At 39.0% G+C, this 20546-nt stretch overlaps 1 long non-coding RNA gene across 3 annotated transcripts in view; it reads right to left on the minus strand.

Moving 5' to 3' along the window:
• LOC110260385 overlaps nucleotides 1–20546 on the minus strand; it is a 112671-nt gene that overhangs the window by 72824 nt on the left and 19301 nt on the right. For all 3 annotated transcript variants that reach the window (XR_002343629.1, XR_002343630.1, XR_002343631.1), the window contains exon 2: nucleotides 5837–5882. This is a non-coding gene — a long non-coding RNA (uncharacterized LOC110260385). The remainder of the gene's footprint in view (nucleotides 1–5836; nucleotides 5883–20546) is intronic.

Genomic DNA, 20546 nt, shown 5'->3' on the forward strand with positions numbered 1-20546 from the left:
TCCAAATAGAAAATCAACAAGGAACATGGGCCTTAAATGAAGATAGACTGAACTGATATTTATAGAACATTCCATCCCAAAGCAGCAGAATAAATATTCTTCTCAAGTGAACATAGAGCATGCTCAGGATAGATTTTATTAGGCCACAGATTAAACCCTGGTAAATTTTTTAAAATTGCAATTATTTCAAGCATTTTCTCTGATCACAATGATATGAGACTATAACTGAACTACAAGGGAAAAAACAACAAAAAAACAAAATCCTGGAAGCTAAACAATATTATACTAAACAACCAATGGATCATTGAAGAAATCAAAGAGGAAACCAAAAGATACTTGGAGGCAAATGAAAATTAAGATACCACAATCCAAAACCAATGGGACACAGCAAAAGCAGTTCTGAGAGAAAAATTTATAGCAATAAATCTTAGGAAACAAGAAAAAGCTCAAACAACCTAATCTTACATGTAAAATGTCTAGAGAAGGTAGAATATACAAAGCCTAAAATTAGTAGTAGGAAAGAAATCATAAAGATCAGAGCAGAAATAAATGCAATAGAGACAAATAAAACAATAGAGGATATTAATGAAACCAAAAGTTGGTTCTTCGGAAAGATCAACAAAATTGATAAACCTTTAGCCATACATCAAGAATAAAGGAGAGAGGGTTCAAATCAATAAAGTTAGAAATGAAAAAGGAGAAGTTACAACCAAACCAAAAAATACAAAGGATCATAAGAGACTACCATGAGCAACTGTATGCCAGTAAAATGGACAACCTACAAGAAATGGGCAGATTCTTATAAAGGTACAACCTACCAAGACTGAACCAGAAAACAAATAGAAAGCATGAATAGACCGATCAGAAGAACTGAAAAAGAAAATGCGATTTAAAACTTCCAAAAAATGGAGTTCCCTTCATGGCTCAGTGGTTAACAAATCCAACTAGGAACCATGAGGTTGTGGGTTCTATCCCTGGCCTCGTTCAGTGGGTTAAGGATCTAGCATTGCTGTGAGCTGTGGTATAGGTCACAGATGCGGCTTGGACCCCATGTTGCTGTGGCTCTGGTGTAGGCTGGCAGCTACAGCTCTGATTAGATCCCTAGGCCTGGGAACCTCCATATGCCATGGGTGCAGCCCTAGAAAAGATGACAAAAAAAAAAAAAAAAAAAAACCTTCCAAAAAACAAAAGTCCAGGACCTGATGGCTTCACAGGTGAATTCTATCAAACATTCAGAGAAGAGTTAACATCTACCCTTCTAAAACTATTCTAAAAAATTGCAAAGGAATACTCCCAAGCTCATGGAATGAGGCCACCATCAACCTGATCCCCAAACTTGGCAAAAATACTATAAAAAAGAAAACTATAGGCCCATATCACTGATGAACATGGATGCAAAAATCCTAACAAAATATTAGCAAGCCAATGATTTAAAGGATCATACACCATGATCAAGTGGGATTTATCCAAGGGATGTATGTAAGATTCTTCGATATCAACAAATCAGTGTGATGCATCTTATCAACAAAATGAAAAATAAAAACCCTGCGATCATCTCAATAGATGCAAAAAAAGCCTTTGACAAAATTCAACACCCATTTCTGATAAAAACTCTCCAGGAAGTGAGCATAGAAAGAACACACCTCAACATAACAAAAGCCATATATGACAAACCCACAGCTAACATCATCCTTAATGCTGAAAAACTGAAAGCATTTCTGCTAAGATCAGGAACAAGACAAGGATGTTCACTTTCACCACAGTTATTCAACATAGTTTTGGAAGTCCTAGCCATGGCAGTCAGAGATGAAAAGGAAATATAGGAAAAGAAGTAAATCTATCACTGTTTGCAGATGACATGATACTATATATCTAGGAAATTCTAAAGGCAATACCAGAAAACTGTTAGAGTTCATCAATGAGTTTGGTAAATTTTTAGGTTATGAAATTAATACAAATAAATCAGTTGCATTTCTATATACTAATAATGAAAAATCAGAAAGAGAAATTAGGGAAATAATCCCATTTACCATCACATCAAAAAGAATAAAATACCTAAGCATAAACATACTTAAAGAGACAAAAGACCTGTACTCTGAAAACTGTAAGACAGTGATGAAAGAAATCAAAAGATGACACAGAAGGAAAGATATAGCATGCTCTCAGATTGGAAGGATCAACACTGTCAAAATGACTATACTGCCCAAGGCAATATACAGATTCAATACAATCCCTATCAATAGCATTCTTCACAGAACTGGAACAAAATATGTTAAAATTTGTATGGAAACACAAAAGAACCCAAATAGCCAAAGCAATATTGAAAAAGAAAAACAAAACTGGAAGAATCAGGCTCCCTGTCTTCAGACCATACTACAAAGCTATAGTCATCAGAGCAGTATAGTACTGGCACAAAAACAGAAATATAGCTCAATGGAACAGGACAGAAAGTCCAAAAATAAACCAAAGCACCTATGGTCAACTGATCTGTGACAAAGGAGGCAAGAACATACAGTGGCGGAAAGACAATCTCTTCAATAAGTGGTGCTAGGAAAACTACATGTAAACAGCTACATGTAAAAGAATGGAATTAGAACAGTCTCTAACACTATACACAAAAATAAACGCAAAATGGATTAAAGACCTTAAAGTAAGGCCAGGTACTATAAAATTAGAGGAAACCACAGGCAGAATGCTCTTGGAAATAAATCACAGCAACATCTTGTTTGATCTACCTCCTAAAATAACGACAATAAAAACAAAAATAAACCAATGGGACCTAATTAAACGTAAAAGCTTTTGCACAGCTTTAAGTTGAAATCAAATTTAAATCAAACAAACAAAAAACTCAAATTTAAGACAACCCACAGAAAGGGAGAAAATCTTTGCAAATGATGCCACGAACAAGGGCCTAATCTCCAAAATCTACAAACAGCTCATACAGCTCAATAGCAAATAATCCAAACAACCCAATCAAAAATGGGCAGAAGACCTAAAGCTACAGTTCTTCAAAGAAGGTATATGTGTGGCCAGTAGACACATGAAAAAAATGCTCAACATCACTAATTATTAGAGAAATGCAAATCAAAACTACCATCATTAACAAGACAACAAATCACAAATGCTGGAGAGGGTGTGGAGAAAAGGGGGCCCTCCTTCACTGTTGGTGGGAGTGTAAATTTGTACAACCACCATGGAAAACAGCATGGCGTTTTCTCAGAAAACTACATATAGAACTACCATATGATCCAGCATTCCCACTCCTGGGCATATATTTAGATAAAATTTTCAGTGAAAAAGAAACATGCACCCCTATGTCCTTTGCAGCTCTATTCAAAATAGCTAAGACATATAAACAACCTAAGATGAATGGGTTAAGATGTGGTGTGTGTATGCATGTGTGTGTGTGGGGGGGGGTGTATACACATATGCAGTAGAATAATACTCACTCATTAAAAAGGACAAAATAATGCTATTTGCACAACATGGACGCAATTAGAGATTCTCATACTAAGGGAAGTAAGTAAGAAAGAGAAAGGCAAATACCATATGATATCACTTATGCAATCTCAAATATGACACAAATGAACCTACCTACAAAAGAGAAACAAACTCAGGGCATAGATTTGTGGTTACCAAGGGATCAGGGGGAGGAAGTGGGATGGACGGGGAGTTTAGTGTTGGTAGATGCAAACTATTACATTTAGAATGGATAAGCAATGAAGTCCTACTGTACAGCACAGGGAACTCTATCCAATCTCTTGCGGTAGAACATGATGGAAGATATTATGACAAAAAGAATATATATATGACTGGGTCACCATGCTGTACACCAGAAATTGACACAACACTGAGAATCAACTATACTCTAATAAAAATCAAATAAATAAACCAATTAAAGGACAAAGATTATCAGAGTGGATTAAAAACCATGACTCCATTACATGTTGTCAACAAGTCACCCACAGCAAGTATAACAGTATATGCAGGTTGAAAGTCAAAGGATGGGAAAAGATTTATCAGGTAGATGGGTCCCAAAGGAAAGCAGGGGTGGCTATAGAAATATCAAATAGAGTAGACTTTAGAGCAAAGAGAAGTACTGGACAGAGAGGGGCATTATATAATGAAAAAAAAAAAAAAGGTCAGTTCACCAAGAAGACAGAGACATCCTAAATGTTTATGTACAGAGCTATAAAATAAGACTGATAGAACTGAAAGGGGATATAGACAAATCTACATATGCAGCTGGAGACTAAAACTCCTAACAATTGATAGACCCACTAGACAGAGAATCAGCATGGATATAGGAGAAATCAACATCACCAACATATACAGAAAATTTCACCCCAAACCAGCAAAATAAATTTCCTTTTCAAATGCCATGGATCACACACCAAGATAGTATGGTGGGCCTTAAAATAGTCCAGAGCACATTTAAGAGACGAGGAATGATACTAGTGTATTCTCCAACACGATACAATAAACTACAATAATGGAGAGATAAGAATATTTCCAACATTTAAAAGTGAAACAACATATTTCTAAATAATCCATAGGCCAAAGGTAAAAGCTCTAAAGAAAATAAAAATACATTGAATGGAATTATATGAAAATACAACATATAAAAAAATACAACATATTAACATTTAGGGAATATAACTAAAACAGTGGTAAGAGGGAAATTTATAGGAAAACAGAAGAAAAGCCTCAAATCAGTAATCTAAGATCTCACCTCAAGTATCTAGAAAAAGAACAAAATAAATGCAAATAACTGGGAAGAAGGAAACAACACAGATAAGAGCAGAAATAAGTGAAACTGAAAACAAAAAAAAATTTTTATGCAACAGTGAGCTAGTTCTTTGAACAGATCAATAAAATTGACAAACCTCTGGCAAGACAGATGAAGAAAAGGGATAGAAGACACAGATGATCAATGTCAGGAATGAAACAGGTGATATTACTACAGACCCTGCAGACTTCAAAAGGATAGCAAGGCAACACAATAAACAATTCTACCAGTACCAATTTGACAACTTAAATAAAATGAACCAATTCCTCCGAAAACAAGCATGATCACAGCGCACTCAATATCAAAGAGACATTTGAATAGCCCTGTAACTATCAATCACACTGAATTCATAATTTTCAAACTCTCAAAAAAGGACGCTCCAAGCCCATATAGTTTCACTGGCTAATTCTACCAAACTTTTCAAGGAGAATTAACACCATTTCCACATAATCTCTTCATAAAACAGAAGACGAAGGAATGCTTCCCAAATCATTTTGTGAAACTCATACCAAAACCGACAAATAGGTGTACAAAGTAAGAAAACCATGGATAACATCCTTCATGAACATAGACGAAAAATTTTGAACAGTAGATTAGCAAATAAAATTCAGCAATGTTTCAAAAAAATTATAAGCCAAGAGCAACAAAGCAGCAAGCCATGTTTCCAGGGCTGAAAAGCTGGTTCAATATTTTAAAATCGATCAATGTACTCTACTATATTAGCAAGCATTTTTAAAAAGGCGCATGATAGTATTAACTGATGCAGAAAAAGCATCTGACAAAATCCAGACCTTTTCATGGTAAAAACTTAAGAAAAACAAGAATACAGGAGGAGCTCCTTCACTTGCAAAGAGCATCTACAAAAACCCTACAGATAACGTTTTACTTGATGGTGGAAGACCACGTTCTTCCCCCTTGAGATCAGGACCAGGGAAAGAACGTCTAACTCACTGCTTTGTTTGACACACTGCTGTAAGTTCTAACCAGTGCAATAAGGCACTAAAAGGCATACATATCAGAAAGGGAGAAGTCAAACTGCAGTTTTACCTATTTGCAGTTGATCTGATGGTCTTCATAAAAAATCCCAAAGAAGCTACAAAAAAAAAAAAAAGAAAAAACCGTACTAGAATTAATAAGCTAGTTTCAGAATACAAAATAAGCAACCAAAAATCAACTAAGGGCCTTTGTACAAGCAATGAACGCATAAACAACAAAATTTAAAACCCAATACCACTTACAATCACTGAGAAAAGAGAGGAATACTTAGATGTCAATCAATCACATACAGGATTTTATTTTAGGCTTGGCCAAAATAAGGTTCATTTGTAAGTTAGGCTATGACCATATATTTGTCTGGAACTGAAAACAACTGGGTTTGGGGCTGAAGGAAAATGTAGTTTGTAATAAACTACAAAATGATGGTGAAATATGTTAAAACTTCAACATGCCAATGAAATAAAGTTCTAAATTAATAGACATACTGTTTTCATGAATTGAAAGACTCAACATAGGAAAGATGTCAATTCTTTTCAAAAAGATATGCTGGTTCAAATCCGTTCTATCAAAATCCCAACAAGATTTTTTTCTAGTCTTATATAACTCTAATAAAACATATTTAGAAAGCGAAAGAAGCTCAAAACTATAAAACAATTTTGAAAAGGAATAAAATGTGAGGAATCAGACTACTTGATTATAACTTATTATATAACCATAGTGATCAGCTTTATGGTTTTGGCAGAGATAGACACCGATCAATGGGGTGGATGAGAGAACCTAAGATAGACCTACCCCTACTCACAAAAATATGCCCACTGATACTGGACACAAGTACAAAAGCAATTCATCGGAGAAGGATGATCTTCAAAATATGCTGCTGCAGCAACTAGACATCAATAGGACAAAAAAAAAAAAAAATCCTGAACCTTAGTCTCACATCTTATACAAAATTAGCTCAGAATGAATCAGACTTTCATGTAAAATATGACACTATAAAAGAGGTAGAAACAAATAGTAGGCAAAAATCATCAGGATTTAGGCAAAGAGTTCTCAGACTGGACACCAAAAGCAACATCTACAAAAGGAAACAGTAAATTTAACTTCATTGCAATGGAAAACTTTTACACTATGAAAGACCCTGTTAGGAAAATGACAAACTACACACGAAGAGGAAACGTCTGTAAACCACATATCCAACAAAAGACCAGCACACACGTAAAGTACTCTCAAAACTCAAAAAATATACAAATAGAAAATGGACCAAAGCCAGGTACAGATAGATCCCTGAAGATCATAGTCAGATGGCAAATAAGAAGTTGAGCATCATTAGCCATTTGAGAAATGCAAGCTCAAATCACAATGAGCTATAACTAAACACCCATCTGAATGGCTATAAGAAAATATAATAACCCCACCAACTGCTGGTGAAAATGCGGTATAGAGAAAATTGCACTGTATTCGCAATAGCACAAAGGCAGAAGCGAACCAAGCGTTCCTTGATAGAAGAATGGGTAAGCAAAAGGTGGTACTGTCGACCCTTGAACAATGCAGAAATTGGGGTACCAACCCCCTTCAAAGCCAATAACCATGTATCGTTTAACAGTTGGCTTTCCATGTCCATGGTTCTGCGTCTGTAGATTCAGCTAACTGCGGATCATTTAGTTCTAGAGTACCATTTATTGAAAAAATCGAAGTATAAGCAGACCCATGCGGTCCAAACCCATGTTGTTCAAGGATCAACTGTATATACATACAATGGAATATTGTTCAGAGTAAGAAGCAGAGAAATTCTGATGTATGCCACAAAACATGGAGGAACCTGAGGACACTATGCTACGTGAAATAAGCCCGTCACAAAAAGACATATGGCATGATTCCTATCATGTGAGGTACCTAGAGCAGTCAGGAAGAAAACAGTGATTTCCAGGGGTTGGGGTGAAGGGGAAATGGGGAGTTATTGTTTAATGACAGCGGAGTTTCAATGTTGCAAGATGCAAAGTTCTGGAGATGGACAGTGACAATGGCTCCACAATAATGTGAACGCACTTAACATTACTGAAATTACACTCCAAAGGGTTAAGATGGTAAACTCTGGAGCTCCTGCTGTGACACAACAGGATCAGCAGCGTCTTGGGAGCTGCTGGGATGTGGACTCCATCCCTGGCCCGACACGGTGGGTTTAGGATCCAGCGTTGCCGCAGCTGCAACTTAGAGTGAGACTGTGGCTCAGATCTGATCCCTGGCCCAGAAGCTTCATATGCCGCGGGGTGGCCAAAAAATTTTAAAAAAAAGACAAATTTTACGTGGTAGGTAGATATTTTGCCACACACACAAAAAATGAAAAACAAAGGCAAAGTCTCAGACTTTAGTGTTTATACATATCTATCCAGACTTGGAGGAAAAAAATGTACCTGAACACATTAAAACTAGCATAGATTATCAGGCTTCCCTAGAGCCTCAGTGACCTGCCCCATGACACCACCCCATATGGAAGTTCCTAGGCTAGGGGTTGAATCAGAGCTGCTGCTGCCGCCACAGCCCCAAACGTGGCAACACCAGATCTGAGCTGCATCTGTGATCTACCCCACAGCTCACGGCAACACCGGATCCTTAACCCACTGAACAAGGCCAGGGATCGAACCTGCATCCTCATGGACACTAGGTCAGGTTCTTAACCTGTGAGCCACAGGGGAACTCCATGATTAGCATTTTTTTTCATGTGATAAGAGCAGTTGAAATCTATTCTCATAACAAATTTCCAGTATTCAACTATAGTCACCAAGCTGTACATTTGATCTCTAGGCTTTTTCATCCTCCATAACTTCAACTTTGTAACCATTCGCTACCATTTCTCCTGCCTCCCCACCTCTGGCAACCAGTGTTCTAACTCCTGTTTCTATGTATTTGACTTTGTTAGACGCCACATGTAAGTAGATCGGTTTTTTTCTTTCTGTACCTGGCTTACTTCCTTTAGCATAATGTCTCCTGGGTTCATCCACATTGTCACAAATGCCCAGATCTTGTTTCCTGAGGCTGCGTAACACGCCATTGTATACATGAGTCCCTCCTCCATTCATCCATGGTGGGTTCTTGTTTCCATATCTTGGCTCCTGTGAATAATGCTGTAATAGAGGGGTGCAGATAGCTCTTTTATGATGCTGATTGTATTTCCTTTGGCTGTAACCCAGAAAGAGGATTCCTGGCAGTTCTGTTTAGTTTCCTTAGAAACCTCCACACTGTTTTCCGGAGTGGCTGCACCACTATACATTCCCACCAACAGCACACACGGTTCCCTTTTCTCCACGTCCTTGCCAACACCTGTTACCTTTTCGTTGTAGTCATTCTAACAGGTGCGAGGTCACATCGCATCATGGTTTTGGTTTGCATTTTCCCGAGGATTAGTCATGCTGGGCACTTTTTCATGCACCTGTCGTAGGTAGGCCATTCGTATATGCTGTCTGGGGAAATGCCTACCCAGGTCCTTTGCCCATATTTTGATCAGGTTGTTTCCTTTTTTGTTACTGTGTTGTATGAGTTCCATACATAGTTCGGTATTAAACCCATTGCGAAATAGGTGCTTTGCAAATATTTCTCCCAATCCGTAGGTTGCCTTTCCATTTTGTTGATTGTTGGCTGTGCTGTGGCAGAAGCTTTTTCATTGCTGCCCTACTTGTTCAGCTTCCCATGTGGCTTTCTGATTTTAGTGGCCCCTCAGGTGGGCATTCCATGGAGAGAATCTGCCCGCAGACCTCAGTGGTCCAGGCCCCTTGGCAGTCAAGGAGTCTGGCTGTAAGGGGACAGCCTGTCATCTTGGTTAAGCAGCAGTCTCTTGGGAGTGGAGCTTGAGTCCCTGCCATCATGTCCACTCTCTGCAGAGCACCCTGAGGAGACCGGGTCAGAGCTGTAGGCTGAAAGCCAGGGCTCCCCCAGTGCTGGTCCCCTCCTGTTCATCCTGGGCAGTCAGCCACCCTTGCTCCCTGCCGTTCTGTCCTGGCTTTTTGGCTTTAACCAAGACAATAACGTAGAATGCTGGCTTCGAGGGAGCCTACACCCTGTATCCTAAAAACGGGGAAATCTGCCTTGGAGACAGCAACTCAGTGTCTCTGGCTTGCTTATTCACGATTTGAGAATTCTTTACCATCCTTGTAACTGTTTTCTATTCCGAGTTGCCTAGCAGCCAAGATTCCGTCGAATGTAGACACATGCATATATAAGAATACATTTCCCTATTTCTGCGTCTTTTTCTGTGTCCACCTTTGTCCTGACAGAGTCCTGGAATCGGATTCTGATTCTCTGCTCAGACTTCGCCGATTGAGACTCTTACCATCTAACTCTCATCTTTCCAGGCCTCTATATACATATCTTACGTTAAGTTCCAACCTGGAAACTCTCCCCCTTGACGACACCTACTGATAAGTACATGGCTCACACGTGGACCAGCGAGAAAGGTGCATTTCTTGGTGGCACAGGCCATTTAAACCTCCCTGCCCAGTAGCAGGTGCTAAGCAGGCACTGCAACGCCTGGGGACTGACTCACTGACGGAGGCCTTCTGGGGCGTTAGATTTTTCTTACCCACAAAATAGGATCAACACCACTGCCATCATGAATTATTCAGTACCTGCCTGGTCTACTCCCTGGTGAGCAATAAAATAATGGAAACTGACAAAATTGATTTGTGGTGAATTTTTAGTGAAGCCAAGTTCATGATAAGTGAGCAGGGGCAGGCAGGGCTCAGAGGAACCTGACCACAGAAAGGATCAGCCCCCACTCCTCCTGGGGACGACATCACCTGGCCAACAGCGCAGCCAGGCCGGAGACCCTGCACAAGGGTTGGGGGGTGGGAACACTGTCTCCCCCTGAAAAAGCACAGCCACTTGGGCTCACCAAGCCAGTTCCTCAACCGGAAGGACAGGCAAGGCTCAAAGCATTCCGCAAAGCATTTGAATTGCTAGACAATTAGAAACTCAATAACCAAATCTCTGAACATAATTTTAGCTGCTAAGAAAGAAAGCCTTCACTTCAGCATATTTTGAATTCTCCATTAGGGCCTCACTAATTAAAAGGAAAAAAGTATCGGCACCATGTCTAATCCTTTCATTAATCTCCTTCAACATATAGTATGCTGCCTGTTATTGTATAATCATTAAATGTAACATATTAAACCGGACATTTGACTTTATTGATAACATTATGGACTAAGGATATAGCAAGTAATTATCTGCCAAGACAGATTCATTGATTGGGCTGTCATTGGGAGAGTTGAAATTGACACATTGTTGATTACTATTCTAGTACACTGGTTTCATCAATTACTTTGTCTCATTCTCTTTCCCATCAAGTATTCTGCACTTACAGTTGGTTTCTATTTAAAAACTCAAAAAGCAGACTTTTTACCCTAAAATCAGATGAGTGGTTTTCTGTGGATCAGGAACATTGCAGTCTAAGTGTAAATACTTAGTTTTGGAGACTTGAGCATTCCACCTCTTCTAATGCCAGGCAATTTTGAACTCGTATTTTTTCTCCCTATGCCTTAATTTCTCTACTTGAAGAACAATCTCATATCTTCAGTTCACCTTGCTAATGAAGTGTGAAGTCTTTCCAGTATTCCAGGCACTATATAAGATGCTAGGGATACCAAGATGGGTCAGACAGAGTCCCTGCCCTTGGGGGATCTCACATTCTAGTGAGTGGCACCTGCCTGAACCCAAATAAAGGGTGTAGAAGAGGACTGAGTCGGTAGATGCTGGGCATGGGCAATACCTGGAAACAAGCGGTCTCGCAGTTCATTCCGACGCAGGATAGTTTATTTTAAAATCCTGTACTAACAACAGGGTCAAAGGTACCCACCATATTCTGGGCAAGGGGAACAAGAGAGAAGGAAGAATTATTTTTAAATGCTGTCCTGGGACATGCAAGAAGGCTGCTCTTACAGTTTTCCTCTTTCAGAACTTAGTAGCTGACTTCATGAAGGATGTCCAATACAGACCAGAGTCTCATGGTGTTCCTTTCTTGAGGTTGATTTGTAGAGACATCCATATGTGTTGTTTGGTCTAACCCTTGTTGTGGTTCCGCTATGGCTATATGGTGGTGCAGTGTATCTTCCCACAGAGAGTTCTTTCCATAGTTAATTTCATAGTCCATATGGGCAGAGACTACGGCTTGCAAGATTTTAAGAACTCTTTCTTCCTACCTCATTGTGTTTCTCCTTTCAGTAGGTACTCCAATACATGTATTAGAAATTCTTTGAAGCAGAGGGTAGTGACCCACTTGAACAACCTCGTTTCCATGAAGCTGAGTTCTAAATTTCAATTAGAACAGTTTTGATACATGGTAGACATGCATTAATCTTCTTTCAGTTTTCCTGGGACAAAGGAGCTAAGGTCACCTTCAATACTGGGGACTTGATGGCTGATAGCATGAATGAATGGTGCGAAAATCCATTTCACTCAAGCATCTTTACAGTGTTGACATAGGACCCAGCCTGGTGTCATGGAAACAGCATTGTACACAGGTCAGGAAGGGTTTTGGTCTAAGTGGCCCAAGGAAGTGACCCAACCCTTTTAAATAAAGTGTTTAGGACAGATATTCAGGAAAGACACTTCTCACTCAAATTCTACCACTCTGTTTTGCTTTGAGTTAGGCAGACCTGTTAGCTTTCACAAGGGCAATCAAAAGATAAGACAATGGATGCAAACTGTATTATCTAAGATCATAATTCCAGGAATTCACAGATGACACAAGAGCCTACATCGCTTCACTCCTATCCAGCCCAACTCAGCAGCCTTTGTGACTGCTCACTTCATGCTTTTGGCCAAAAGATAGAAAACACGGATACACTTCGTGAATTTGGCTTAAGAATTTGCTATTAACTTCTCATGACGTAAGCTTTGGAAAGTATTTGAGAGTGAAAAAAACTACTTGGAATTGCCAAGCAAATCTGGGGTATATTTTTCTGTACCATTACAGAACTATGGAGATAGTCTTTTAGACTAAAACCCCACAAATCTTTACAGCATAGGGTCTCAATCTTTTATTAGGAAAATCTGATGAAACTCCACATCTCTTTCCCACGACAACGATGGCGCTCATAAATACAACACTTTGCCTACAGTTTCAGGGTAGTGGGAGGGAGCTAGGGGGCTAGTCCCAGCTTAGGCATCTCCCTCTAGGCTGATTGTGGGCCCAAGTTCTACTCTCATGTCTCTGCTTTTGTACTTTTACCCTCTCAGCTCAGGCACCTGCTGGGTGTGACCACAAACAAGTTGCTTCGGCTTCTAGACCCTCCTCGGGAACAAAGGGAGTCTCTCATCTCCTTGGAGTTGGTGGGGGGTGGCCCCCATGATGAGCTAGTCCAGTCACCCTCCTGGGACCAGGCCTGCGACACCCACGCACTCCCTCCCTCACTCGTGTTTTTCCTCCACTTCCTCATTGTTTCATCCATCGCAACCACTCCCGTGAAACCACTCGCTCTCCTTTGCGATCTGGAGTCCTAGTTCTTTTCTGTTCAGTCCACAGTCCTCTTCGTACCACCCTCAACTTTCGACTCTACTTAGATCACTCAGAATACACTTGGATTTCTTCCTTTTTGCTTAAAAAATTTCAACTATCTAGAAACAGCACCACTGCGCCTTTTTTTTTTTTTTTTTTTGCCAAAATGGGGTTCATTTTTAATTCTCCAGATTTGCTACTTCTAAGGTAAAGCCGTAGTCACATTAGCATGGCCTGGAATTTCCCATTTTAAATCTTTCCTGGGGCTGAAAATTAATCTTTCCTTAGGCAGTACCTAAAGGGTATGCGTATTGAGTGATCTAAAGATCAATTAAACACTGACTGAGCTTCAGTAAAGCAACTATTGCTCTATGCTCTATACCAAAGAGGCTGTGGTAATGCTGGTCGAATATATTTGGGAATATATATGTGTGTATACATAGTATGCGATATAAATGTGTGCGTGTAACCTGGGTTTAACTTATCTGATGCAGATGAAGTCGGCTCTGTTGCCAATGAGAAAATGTGACACTAGAAAGGAGACAGTAAAGAGTGTGACCTGAACTTGCGGATCCAATGGAGCCTCGAAGAACTGTTCTCAACCGTGGACAGTTTTGCTCCCCAGAAGACATGGGCCACTATCTGGTGACACTTTTGGTTATCACACATGGAAGGCCTCTAGTGGAGAGACCAAAAATGCTGCTAAACATCTTACCATGTATAGGAGAGTCCACCGTAACAAAGAATTATCTGGTCCCAAATGTACAAATATCAGCAATGCCAAGGTTAAGATGCTCTGCCCTCAGGGCTCTGGCCATGCTTAGGAAAGCACCTCTCTGAAGAGAACCTTGTCGCTGCCTTGGGGACAGGAGGCTCCTGGCACCAGCCAGGGATTCTGTTGCCAGCCATCTGCAGCAGAGATGGACAAACTGAGCAGTCAAGTGGTCCCCCTCTCTTGGCCCAGGGAATTCCATTAATGTTTTAGGAGGTAGGAGACAAACAGCAACTGAAAGCACGTGCTACTGACAGACCCTCGCCGTAGGAATTCTCAAAGACTGTACTTGTGGAGGAAGAAAAAGGATTCCAGAAGGAACGTTTGGAATGCAAGAAGAAATGGTGGGAACTGAAAAAGGTAACATTGTATAAAACCATGTCTCATCTAGGGAGTTGAAGAAATAAGATGGAACACAACTGCATGTAAACGGAGGATGGAAACAATCAGAGTATAGAAATTCTAAATTTTTTTTTATATTGTTTGGGACAAAGACAGCTCCCGATTGAAATTATTAAAATTTTAGAATAATCGCTAAAAGAATAAAAATAAAATATAAACTTCCAAACTAATGGAGGAAACAAAGGGGAATCTCAATCCAAAGCAATGGGAAGAAAAGGTGAATTTTTAAAAATTAAGCAAGATAAAACAAAGTATAAAATAGGTGATAAAGTAAATCCAAATAGATGAGCAATCATGATATATGGAAATAGACTAGAATTGTCAGTTTAAAGTCAAATTTCACAGGATAAAACATACAAATCCAAACTATATATGTGCTCTTTACAAGGACCACACCACAACACAAAGAAACAATTAGAGAATTTTTTTTCTTTATGGCCACACCCCTGGCATATGGAAGTTCCTGCGCCTGGGACTGAATCTGAACCTACAGATGGCTGCAACCTACATCACAGCTATGGCAAAGCCAGATCCTTTAAAAAAACTGCAGCAGCTCGAGGATTGAACCCTCACCTCTGCAGCGACCCGAGCTGCTGCAGTAAGATTCTTAACCCACTGCACTGCAGCAGGAACTCAGAGAATTTTTTGAAAGAATAAAAATGCAATTACCAAAAGAAAGTTGATGTAGCTGTACATTAATACTAGACAAAACAGACTTTAAGGCAATACACATACTAAAGATACCTGTCATTTAAAGTTTAATACCGGGAAGATACAACTCTAATTTGTATCCACTTAATAAGGTAGCTTCAAAATATTTAAAGTAAAAGGTGATAGAACTATGAAGTGATAAATCAATCCCTTGGCGGGTGGTTTTGTTACCATTGGTAGATCAGTCAAGAAAGCAGCAATGATGCGGAATATCTTTAACAACATAAGCAACAAGTTAAATCACATATGTAAAACACTACTTGCAATGCCTGGAGGAGGAATATTCTTTTCAAGCACACAGGAATATTAATAAAAATTGACCAGACCTAATGTGAATTCCATCTAATTAAAATAAAAATTAGTATCATACAGCCAAACATAAATACAACTAGATCAGCTATTGTTATAGGGGTAATGCAAATTCCTGAAAATTAAGAACTATACTTCTATTAACCTCATGAGTGAAAGAAGAAACTAAAATGAAAATTAGATGATACTTAACAATTTTTAAAATGTTACATTTTGAAGTTCCCATTTTGGCTCAGTGGTTTATAAACCCAACTAGTATCCATGAGGATGCGGGTTCGATCCCTGGCCCTGCTCATGATTAAGGATCTGGTGTTGCTGTGAGCTATGGTGTAGGCTGACAGTTGCAGCTCCAATTCTACCCCTAGCCTGTGAACTTCCATATGCTGCAGTTGCTTCCATAAAAAGCAAAAAAAAAAAAAAAAAAAAAGAAAAAAGAAAAAAAAAGAAAAATAATAAAATGCTACATTTCAAAAAAAATTATAATCCTGAATGCTTATATTATGGTTTTAAAAAATGGCTGAAAAAATAATCCCCAAATGAAACTGTTCAGGGGTGGGGAGGGGGGAACCATAGAATAAAACAAAGGTAAAATGTTTAAAAAGTAATAATAAAAAGAGGAATTAATAGCTCAAGAGGATTTCCAGGTGAGTTTTATCAAATGTGCAGCGAATAGATGATTCCAATCTTACATGAATTATTCAGTGAATATGAAAAGGAACCACTCCCAACTCATCTTATGAGGTGAATTTGTGTATGTATATGCGTGTCTGTGTGTGTGAATGTTTGTGCTCCTATATTTTCCTCTAAAAATTGTAAAGTTATTATGTTACATTTTAAAGTCCTCCAGAGTTCCCATCGTGGCTCAGTTGAAACAAATCTGACTAGCATCCGTGAGGACATAGGTTCAATCCCTGGCCTTGCTCAGTGGGTTAAGGATCCGGTGTTGGCTGTGAGCTGTGGTGTAGGTCCCAGATGCGGCTTGGATCTGGCATTGCCATGGCTGTGGTGTAGGCCGGAAGCTGCAGCTCCAATCTGACCCCTAGCCTGGGAACCTCCATATGCTGTGGGTGCGGCCCTGAAAAGACAATAAGTAAATAAATAAATAAAGTCCTAGCTCTCTCTGGAACTCATGACTATGTGTGTGTATACGTATTATACATGCATGTATTACTATCTAGTCTTAGCATCATCTAGGGATTGTGTGTACGTGCACACACATGGCCCTGTGCAAAGTGTTAGGAATTCAGAGCTGAAACGTAGTAAGTCCAAGGGGACCAAGGGGGACCAAGTAAGGGGACCAAGACTAGCAACGATGTAAACAATCACATCAATAACAACAGAAGAAGCGCCACAGTCAGCCTGGGAAGGCTTCAATGAGGTTGATGCTTCTTTAAGGATCAGAAGGAGTCTGTCAAATGAAGAGTTTGGGAAGGAAGCCTTATTGAGAGCATACCTACAGAGGTGTTATCCAGGAACACAACTTGACAGATGTATCCCAGAGCGAGAATGTTGCCGGGAAAAGTCGTAGGCAGACATCAGAAATTAAGCCTCCTTCACACCCTCTGTCTCTTTTCTGGGTCTTGAAAATGACTCACTGACTCAGGATTGAAAGCAAAGATCAGAATACTCTTTACGGTCAATGGAGTGGCTCTTCTCTAGAAATACAGCAGGTCTTCTGGAGATGTGGGTAACCTGCTTTGGCTCGAATCATGATTCATCACTCTGTGTCTTAGCCAATGACACGCTGTCACGGATGTGTGTGCTGCTGTCTATGCGTGACACAGATGGTCATGGATTTAAAAGTTCTCAATTTCACCTTCTGAGAGAGGTAGTCGTTTTTCTGAATAAAAGTTGTGTTTAGGCATCTCAATTGTAAAAAAAAGAAAAAAATTAAACATTCGTTGATTTAAAAATCCATCGCCTTTACAGTGGAGTTAATTTACAACCCTTTTATGAGATTCATTTATGAAATTCAAACTCGCGCTCTCATTTACTGACAGGCTCAAATGAACTGTCAGAGATAGAATGGTTCCTTGGTGAAACAGATTTGAAAATGAAAGAATTTTTTACAGTACTAAATTAATTATTAATTTATTGACTATTCCAAGATGTGGAAGGAAAGAAATTCTCTCTGTAACCAAGAAAAGTTTCTCTACTCAGATTTTATTTGCCGTGATACATCAAAGTGAACATCTTTTAACATATTTGTGTCACTTGTGTATTATTTGTTACGCATCAAAAATAAATGCTTGAGGAAATAAGACATATCATAAAGAATAACTGTTTACAATTGACCATAGGTATAAAATATTTCTTTAATGGGTGATTTTTTTCTTATTAAAACATTCATAAGCCTAGGGAGGCTTCAATATTTCCTACATTTCTAACCCCAAAGCTAGGAGTATATTGCTGGTGTTGGATTAGAATTTGCATTTATACTATTTTGAAAAGGATTTGCTAAGTTGTTTTACAGTATAAATAGATCACTAGGCCATCAGTTAATGTGTTCTTAGAAAGCCAATATAAGGGATGATGGCACCAATTATATTTAGATCAATAATTAATAGGGTTATTAGGAGTTTCATCAATTTATGAGCACAGAAAGCAGAATCTACATCAATTTATTCATTCAGCCAGACATTCATTTTTTTTCACTAATTATTCAGCAGAAATGGGTCAGAAACATGCCTAAGAACAAGCTGACTATCATGACAAAAACTTCATTGTCACTTTAGACCACAACAAAATTTTTGCTCCTAGGAATTTTCATGGCATCTGACCTAATGTTAGATCAAGATCACTGTTTCCACAGTGGGCTGTAGAGCTCCTGCAACAGAATTATTTGAGATTCCCCTTAAAATGCAGATTCTTGGATCACCTCCAGCTCTCTATGAAGATAGTTCTGCATGTGGTCCATAGAAGTCTGCAGTTTAATAGATTCTCCAAATGATTCTTAAAGATGTCAAATTTGAACCTCATCATTTTAGATATCCCCTTTCCTCGGGCCATCTATTTCCATCCTCTTTCCTAAATATACATATGTAACCAAAATTGAACTTCTAGAGGTGAAAAATACAATGTCTGAGGTGAAAAATACACCAGATGAGAGTAACAAATTAGGCATTTTTTAAAAATTTAGTGAAGTTGAAGACATGGCAATACTAACTATCCAAAGTGAAACATTCAAAGGGAAAAAGGTTTAAGAAAAAATTAGTAAGCTGTAGGACAGCTTCAAGCACCTATGCAGTTGGAGTTCCCAAAGAGAAGAATACAACAAAAGCATGACTCATAAGGAGAAAATTGATAAATAGGAAGTTAAAAACACTACAAGCTTCTGCATTTCAAAAGATCCTGCTAAAAGAATGGGGGAAAAAAGCCACAGATTGGGAGAAAATGTCTACAAATCATATACTTGATAAGACTTACATTTAGAATATATAAATAGCTCTTAACTCAATAAGAAAATACACAAATAGGCAAAAGATTTGAACAGACATCTTCACTTCCCCAAAGATCTATATGGTTTGCAAATGAGAACATGAAAAGATGCTTAGTATCACTAGTTGCTAGAGAAGTGCAACTTAAAGCCACCATGAGCTACTTCTATGCATCTATGCGTAGATGACTGAAAATAAAAAGACTGACCCTACCATGTGTCGGTGAGGAATGTGGAGGAACTGAAACCTTCTTCATACACTGATGGTGGGAATATAAAATAGTACTACCGCTTTGGCAAATAGCTCCACGGTTTCTTAAAAGTGAAACATACACCTACCAAATGATCCAGCCAGTGTGCTCCTGGGTATGTTCCCAAGAGAAGTAAAAGCATCTGTCTGCACAAATACTTGTCTGCAAATATATACAGCAACTTCGTTTGCTATAGCCAAAAAAAACCCCAGGATACATCCTAACCGTCCAACTGCAGGTGAAGGGATAAAAATAAACAATGCTATATCCAAATAATAGACTACCCAGTGGTAAAGAGGAATGAACTATTGATATACTCGACAGGTAGGTATCTCTAAATAATTATCCTGAGTGAAAGAAGCCAGACCAAAAAAAAAAAGTGTATGTTCTGTATGATTCCATTTGTATAAAATTCTAGACAATGCAAACTAATCTACAGAGACAGAAAGCAGGTCAGGGGTTGCCTGGGGGATCAGGGGAAGGTGAAGAAGAGCAGGAGGGAGGAAGTACGACCAAAGACAGGTTAACATGTGGAGGTGATGCACCTGTTCATTATCTTGATTCCAGTGATGGTTTTACAGGTGTACGCATGTCAAAATTCATCAAAGTATACGCTTTAACTATGTGAGCTCTGTGGTACTGTATATCAATTATAACTCAATAGAGCTGTTAAAAATAAATGATGGGAGGAATCTGGCTAAGTGGTTACTGTTAATAACCCCTGGGCCCTGAAGCAAAAGTTTAGGCAGGATACACTGTTGCTCATGGCAAAGGGCCCTATTTTAGTCTTAACATTAAACAAACAAACACAGTAACAAAGGACTGGGGCTAAAATACCTTTGTCCACAGGTTAATTCCACTGCTATCCAAACATGTGGCATCTGATATCTTGCTGTCATACTAAAAAGTTTTAAAGACTCTCTACTTTTGTTGTGCTCAAGAAATAAATAACTAGAGGCCTCCAACTCTCTCCCAATCTGGGTATGTAAAGCTCTTTTTACCTGGGAAAGTCAAGGAAAGCTATACATAATTCTCTCAACCATCTTCAGAACCTTTACATCTGGTCAATTGAAGCTCTAAAAGTAACCAAGGCGGTTGTATTAAAACAATCTATTCTGCTGTTTTACACTTGACAACACCCACAAGGATTACTCTTGACTTCTAACCTCATGCACACGGTCTAAGTAGAGGCAAGAGGCCCCTTTTAGTGTGGGCTTCTACTCCGCATGGCTCTTTCCCTCTCCTTAAAGGGACCTCCCACTTGAGGTCCATTTAAGAAGGACTCAGCTGTCCCTCACCCACCTAATTTGCCATTGCCCATATCTGACTGTCAGAGCTCAATTACATTGGAAATGATGATTGTTTGTGGAATTGTCTCATTCATTCAACTA

The sequence above is a fragment of the Sus scrofa genome, chromosome 4 (assembly GCF_000003025.6).
Source record: "Sus scrofa isolate TJ Tabasco breed Duroc chromosome 4, Sscrofa11.1, whole genome shotgun sequence".
In the NCBI taxonomy this organism is placed as follows: domain Eukaryota; kingdom Metazoa; phylum Chordata; class Mammalia; order Artiodactyla; family Suidae; genus Sus; species Sus scrofa.